The sequence below is a fragment of the Budorcas taxicolor genome, chromosome 1 (assembly GCF_023091745.1).
Source record: "Budorcas taxicolor isolate Tak-1 chromosome 1, Takin1.1, whole genome shotgun sequence".
NCBI lineage: Eukaryota > Metazoa > Chordata > Mammalia > Artiodactyla > Bovidae > Budorcas > Budorcas taxicolor.
Window position 1 is genome coordinate 16,602,318 of NC_068910.1, and position 6,867 is coordinate 16,609,184.

Sequence of the window (6,867 nt, forward strand, 5' to 3'; positions counted from 1 at the left end):
AGATTTGCTTTTCGCTCTACATGATGTCTTTGAGATTCATCCATGTCATTGTGTTCACCAATAGTTTGTTTTCTGTTGCATCCTAACGTATGGATCGGAGAAGGCTACGGCACCCCACTCCAGTACTCTTGCCTGGAGAATCCCATGGACGGAGGAGCCTTGTAGGCTGCAGTTCATGGGGTCGTGAAGAGTCGGACATGACTGAGTGACTTCACTTTCACTTTTCACTTTCATGCATTGGAGAAGGAAATGGCAACCCACTCCAGTGTTCTTGCCTGGAGAATCCCAGGGATGGGGAGCCTGGTGGGCTGCCGTCTATGGGATCGCACAGGGTCAGACAAGACTGAAGCAACTTAGCAGCAGCAGCAGCAGCAGCAATGTATGGATGCACCACAACTGGCTTATCTATTTATCCACCGAAAGACTTGGATTATTTCCAATTTTTGCTGATTATGATAAAACTTCTATAAAGAAGCATTTTTTTAGGAAAATACTTAGAAATGGGATAGCTGAACCATATGGTAAACATAATGTTTAAGAAACTGAAACTAAAAAACTCCTAGAAGTGTGTTGACGATGACATTTTGGATTTGCCACCAAAAGCAAAAGCAACGAAAGCAAACCTAAATAAGTGAGAGTTCAATTAGAAAAAGCTTTAGCACAGCAAAGGAAACCCTCAACAAGATGAAAAGACCACCTACTGAATAGGATATTTGAAAATCATATATCTGATAAGGGGTTAATATTCAAAATATATAAACAATTAATACAACTCAATAGCAAAAAAAAAGAACAATCTGATTAAAAAATGGACAGAGAAACTGAGTTGATATTTTCCTAAGAAGATATACAGAAGGCAAAACAAGTAATCATTTAAAAAATTTTATTTTTGCAGTAACAGTGCAAAGAACCAATGTCATCTTTAAAGGTACTTACAGGGTCCAGTGTTTAAGAATCCGTCTGCCAATTTAGGAGACATGAGTTCAATCCCTGCTCTGGGAAGATTCCACATGCTATGAAGAAATTAAGCCTGTGCACCACAGCTACTAAGCCTGCGCTCTAGAGCCTGCGAGCCACAACTCCTGAGCCCACAAGCCACAACAAATGAAGCACACATGCCTGAGAGCAAGGAAGAACCCACTCCTGCAACAAGAGAAGCCACTGCAACAGGAAGCCCAAGTATGACAACTAGAGAAAGCCTGCATGAAGCAACAAAGCTCATTACAGCCAAAAACTGACAAAATATTAAAACAAAATTAAAAAAAAAAGGTACTTCAAAGCTTTGTTATTAAATTTCTGAACATAGTTTGAAGTTTTGAGATAATTCATTAAAAAAGTAAAATTTTTCCTAAATTTCAATTTCCAAACTTATTATATCGAATACACACACACACACACACACACACACACACACACACAGAACCATTTTGGATTTCATTTAACTTTGCAGGAATTTTTTGCCTTGTTAAAACAGCTCTAAGATTTTTTCTCTATTCTTCATCTCTTAGTAAGAATGGTTTTCAAGTATTTTAAAGCTTTGGTACCCTCTTGAAAAGCTAGAGCACAGTGGGAAAATGATTAAGTGAAGTGAAGTCACTCAGTCATGTCTGACTCTTTGTGACCCAGTGGACTGTAGCCTACCAGGCTTCTCCATCCATGGGATTCTCCAGGCAAGAATACTGGAGTGGGTTACCATTTCCTTCTCCAGGGGATCTTCCCAACCCAGGGATCGAACCTGGGTCTCCCGCATTGGAGGCAGACTTTTTAACCTCTGAGCCACCAGGGAAAATGATGAAGCAATCAAAAAAGTGTAGATTATGGGGAAAACCTGTTAGCAGACTTATTGTTATTACTCATAGGATGATTATTACTTGCAAAACTATTATTTGCAGGGATTACTTTGCAAATTGCTAAGAAAACATGTTTTCATAACACTAGAAGTAACAGTAGGTAAGTTAAGTTCCTTGCTGGAGTGTGTAAGCTGTGGGCTAAACATGATCCGGCTCTCATGTATTTAGTGGTCTTCAAACATTCCAAGCTTGCAGCACTTTCAATTCACTCTCCCTTCCTTTTCCCCACTCTTTAATCTCCCTCTCTCTTTTCATCTCCACTTGCCCCCACTCTCACCCAGGCCCTCAATTTCAAAAGCACATACTGTACCTGTAGATAGGTTGATTCCCTCAATCCAGCTGTTTATGGTTGTTTTTTTTAAACTTGTGTCCTGCTTCTATCATCCTAAACCAAGCTGCAACCCTAAGTCTATAGCCAAACATGGCTCACTATTTACCACCATATCAGACTGAACTTCCTTGGGCTTTTTCTTTATCTACCCTCAAGAGGCAGGACTGGCTACAAAATTTTAGGGGCTCGGTGCAAAATGAAAATGTGGCACCTCTTGGTCAAAGAATGTCAGCCGCAGAGCATTAAACCAAAGGCAGGGAAGGCCCTGTGTAACTGCATGGGGTTGCATGGCCATGAAGTTGGCCCCTTCCACCCTAATGAGGACACTGTTCATGCTGTCCAGCTCTTGAGTCTTCTCGCATGTTGTTTCCTCACCTGGAACACCCTTCCACCAGCACCCAGCTCCTTCCTGCATTAAGCCTTACCCTTTTCCCATTGCATCCATGTTGGACAACAAGTTGAGGACTAACCTTTAGACATCTCTCTGGTCCTTTCCTTCCTAAAGCCTACAGTAGTCCTAACCATTTACACACATTAATTTTGTCCCTAATTATATACTTCCCTGTGTTATTTTCTATGTCGTTCATTCACCATCTATTGTGGGCCAACTATTTCCCTTGACTGGGCACTCTCTCTCTCCCTCCCTCCCTCCTGAACTGCACTAGGAACTGGGTATACTAAGTCCCCAGTCAGTGGAGATCTTGTTTGACTTCTTCATCACTCCAACCCTAGAGATTCACATAGTGGCTAAGTGGCTCAAGGCAGACAGATACTGAACAAATATTTGTTAAATAATCATTGAATAGTCTTTTCTTTCCACCATGTGGTGAGTTCCTAGAGACCAAGAACTGTTTTCATTTGTTCTAGACTGTTGACTGAGAACCTACTATGTGCCATACATTGTTCCAGACATGAAAACACAGTTCCAGACAACTTCCTTTATTCTATATTCCCTAGCACATTATCTCCAGCACATTATTATAACAAGAGCCAACACTGTTTTATATGTGCCAGGCATTAGTCTAAGTCTTAACTATTATCTCACTTAATTCCCCCAATGATTCTATGAAATAAGTCCCATTATTATCCCCTTTTTATAGACGAGGAAACTGAGGCCTAAAGAGATTGACTAACTGGCCCAAAGTCAAACAGCTGCTGTGGTTTGAAGTCAGATGACCAGACAATATTCCAATTTCTTGACTATATGGCTCTGCTGCCTCCAGTGAGTCTGTTTTGACTGACTGACTTGATTGAACTAGAGATCAAGGAAGAGCAGGGCTGGTGGCACCACAAATCCATAAATAACCATCAAAGAGGTTGGGCTTTATGAAAAACAACAAATCGTTATACAACTCCTTGACCAACACCAGCTGTAATAGGTGCATTAGTTTTTGCAAGCTTATGATACAGTAATAGAACATAAACTATAGTATCATTCATTTCATTGAAATCACTCAGTCATAAAGTACTAAGTAAGGGAGATAGTCCACTAAGCCACCCATGGAGGCCTGGAGGGAAAGAACACTAAGTTCCTAAATGTTGCTAACTCACAGAGCAATAAACATATTTACTGGACTCAATAAAGCCTGTTGACACCAACAAACTTACCAAGGCATTTGCAGGGAGAAAGGAAAAGGGTGGGAATGAGAAAATAGGAGGGCGGAAAATGGAAAAGCTGAGTCTAATGGAATGCTAGGAGCCCCTGAGAGCTGCCTTGGCTGCTCTGCTGCTCTGGATTCTTGCCCCAAGAGAAGGCAGAACAGTCAAAATAAGCATTAAATTTAGCCAAAAACATGTGGAGGAACTTTTAGTCCTATGGGACTCAGTGAAATGGAGTCAGCAAGTCACTATCTGTCACACTTTGATTTGGAGTCCACATCAAGTAAACGGGCTAGCATATTGCAAGTGGACCAAAAACACAAGGCCCAGGTTGATTCTGTGTGTTGTGCTGTCTTGTGTTGTGTTTGGGAGATTTATGCCACTCACATAAGTGTGTGATAAGATGCAAGGGGTGAAAGCAGCTATTAACACTGATTAACTCAAAAGTTGACCACCAGCACACACAGCCATTGTTTCCACCAGCACTCGTTAGTGATGGGCTTTGGCTGGCTGGCTTCACAAGAGACAAATGCCATTACAGGAGACCAAATAACCTTATTTAAGCAGTCAACAGATAATAGAGACGCTCCAGGTATTAGCCTGACTGCATTAGTTTGATTTGTTACTACTGTTCACCTTGTCCTGGCATTAATGGAGACAAAGGCTTGGAATTACTAGGAGCAGAGTTAAGCTATGGATTAGAGAGAGCCTGCGTGTTTCAAGGAAAAGATAATTTTATCTTGGCTTTCATTTCCATTTTCATCTTGCTTGATTTTTCCTCAAAGTTAAAGTCTAGTTTTCTTCCTGAATATCATCATATTCTCTCCAATATACTGACAATTGCTAAAAAAAAAATTACCAACACATTATTTCCTCTAACAAGAACAGCCTTTATCTTTTAGGTTTTTGGAAATGATTTTAGGGGAAATATACTAGTCACCATGTATATTATCTTATCTCTTGAATATTCTCACATATTATGAGCTCACTTCACAATATTTTATTATATTGTTATTAGTATCTGAAAATATAAAAGTATGCACATATTACATTCAGAGTTATTTCTTCAATATGACAATTTCTGTATTTATTTTTTTCTGACTTCTGAATGCTACTTGTTTCAGTTAGAAGTGCATACTTTCTATTATAACGATTTCAGTTATAAACATGTAACTTCCGTTTAACATTTTTTTTCAATTATACACAAAATTGAATTTTAAAAGCACATAAATCTGTTATATTAAACTGTCACTGAAAAATACTGTTTTTTTCCTCACCAGACTTTCTACAGGTATAAGTTCGTAGAAGTAAAAAATAATTTAAATACATTACTAGTTGTTTATCAAGGTTTGTGATGCTGTTTCATCTTTTTCTAAAGTCTGTAAGTTTATAAAGAATTCTCATACTTCTCAGACTTCGGGGTTAGGTTTAATCTTAGATAAATTCTACATAAACTATGATTACTCTTTGAAAACTCTCAATGTATGAAAAGCTCTAGTTCAAAAATACTTAAAATATTAACATTATGGAATAGTTATACATAGGACTTGCTAAGCCAAGCAAACATTAAGAACAAAACAGAACTGTATGTCTGAAACTGAAAGATGTTGGAAAGATGCACAGACTGTCAACTGTGATGACATTTAAAAATTAACAGCAAAAACAACAAATACATATACAAGTGTATATATATTATACATATACACATGCTTTTATACACAAGAAGGTGTAGAGAAATGTTTAATGATGCTTATCTGTGAAGGAGGAGATTTGAGAGAGGTTTAACTCTTATACTGCTTGAATTGTTTACAATATGTAAATATGACCTTAGGAATTAAATTAAATGGCTATTTGAAAAAGCTTACCCATCACATGACCCTTTCCCCTCCAACTCACTCCTGATGACTTCTAGTCCTCCACTTTAATATAATTTCACAGGAACCTATGAAGAACAAATAAGTACCCAGTGGATAAACTGTGACTAACATATTTCATAAATAGGGCTCCAAATTGTATATTACTGAAAGCAGTTCTTTATGTTAAAAAAAGCGGCTCCACAGTCTGACAGCAGAGACTTCCTCGGAAAACATTTAATGCTTCTGTTCCTCCATTTACTTCCCTGCTGCCCTTCTCTTCCTCCCCGCTCTCCATCCAGCAATAGTGAAACAGGATAAGCACAGCTTACTGCTGACACAGAGCTTACTGGGACACAGAGCGGCCTTTCCTCCAAATTGTTCTCAGTAAATGTTTTTTTAAAAGCTCTAAAATCTGAGTCATTCTACTTTTCCTCATCAGAAAATGCAAACTCCTCTAATCTTGCTCATGCAATTTAAAAATGAAAGAAAAAAAAATATAAAACCATGATAGATACAGTAATTCAACAAGAACCTTCTACTCTGGTCCTTACCAGGAGAGAAAAGAAAAGCAGAGGAAAGAAAAGGTAAAAGATAGAAAAGAAAAGGGAAGCAAGGGAGAATTCAATCCAAATGGGTGAAGCTGGAATACAGCTGCCAGGAAACAACGTCAGCGTCCTCCAGCTTATATTAAACAGAACATCCACTCTGGCCTTCCATTAATTAAATGGAAAGCAAATCCCCAGATTCCCAGTAGGGAACTGACAGGAACCATGGCAAATGCAAAGAAAATACAGTTTTTGTCCCAGAAAGTGCCCTGGTTATTTCCAGTGACAATGTCAGAACATATACAAAAGACAGGACGGTTATCCTACCTCCTCAGTCAACATATTGTTTGTAACAAAACATACAGATGATTAACTGGAAATGGATATAAGCCAGATGATCATTCTCATTTTGATGAATGAAAGTAAAGCATGATATTGAGTGGACTAGAAAAATAACTAAAATTTGCTTTTATTTGTAGCTCAATTCTTTTGCGTAATCCAATACTAATGGAATGAATAAGACGATTGATGATTTTACATCTTTACTTTGGCATAATAACTTTGCTGAATAAAAAACTTGAAACTAGAGTGTTAGAAGAATTTGTATTGATATATGGTGAGAAAATCTCACTGCTTTATGCCAGAAATAAAGAGAAACAAAAGATTCATGAATAAATCATATGCTA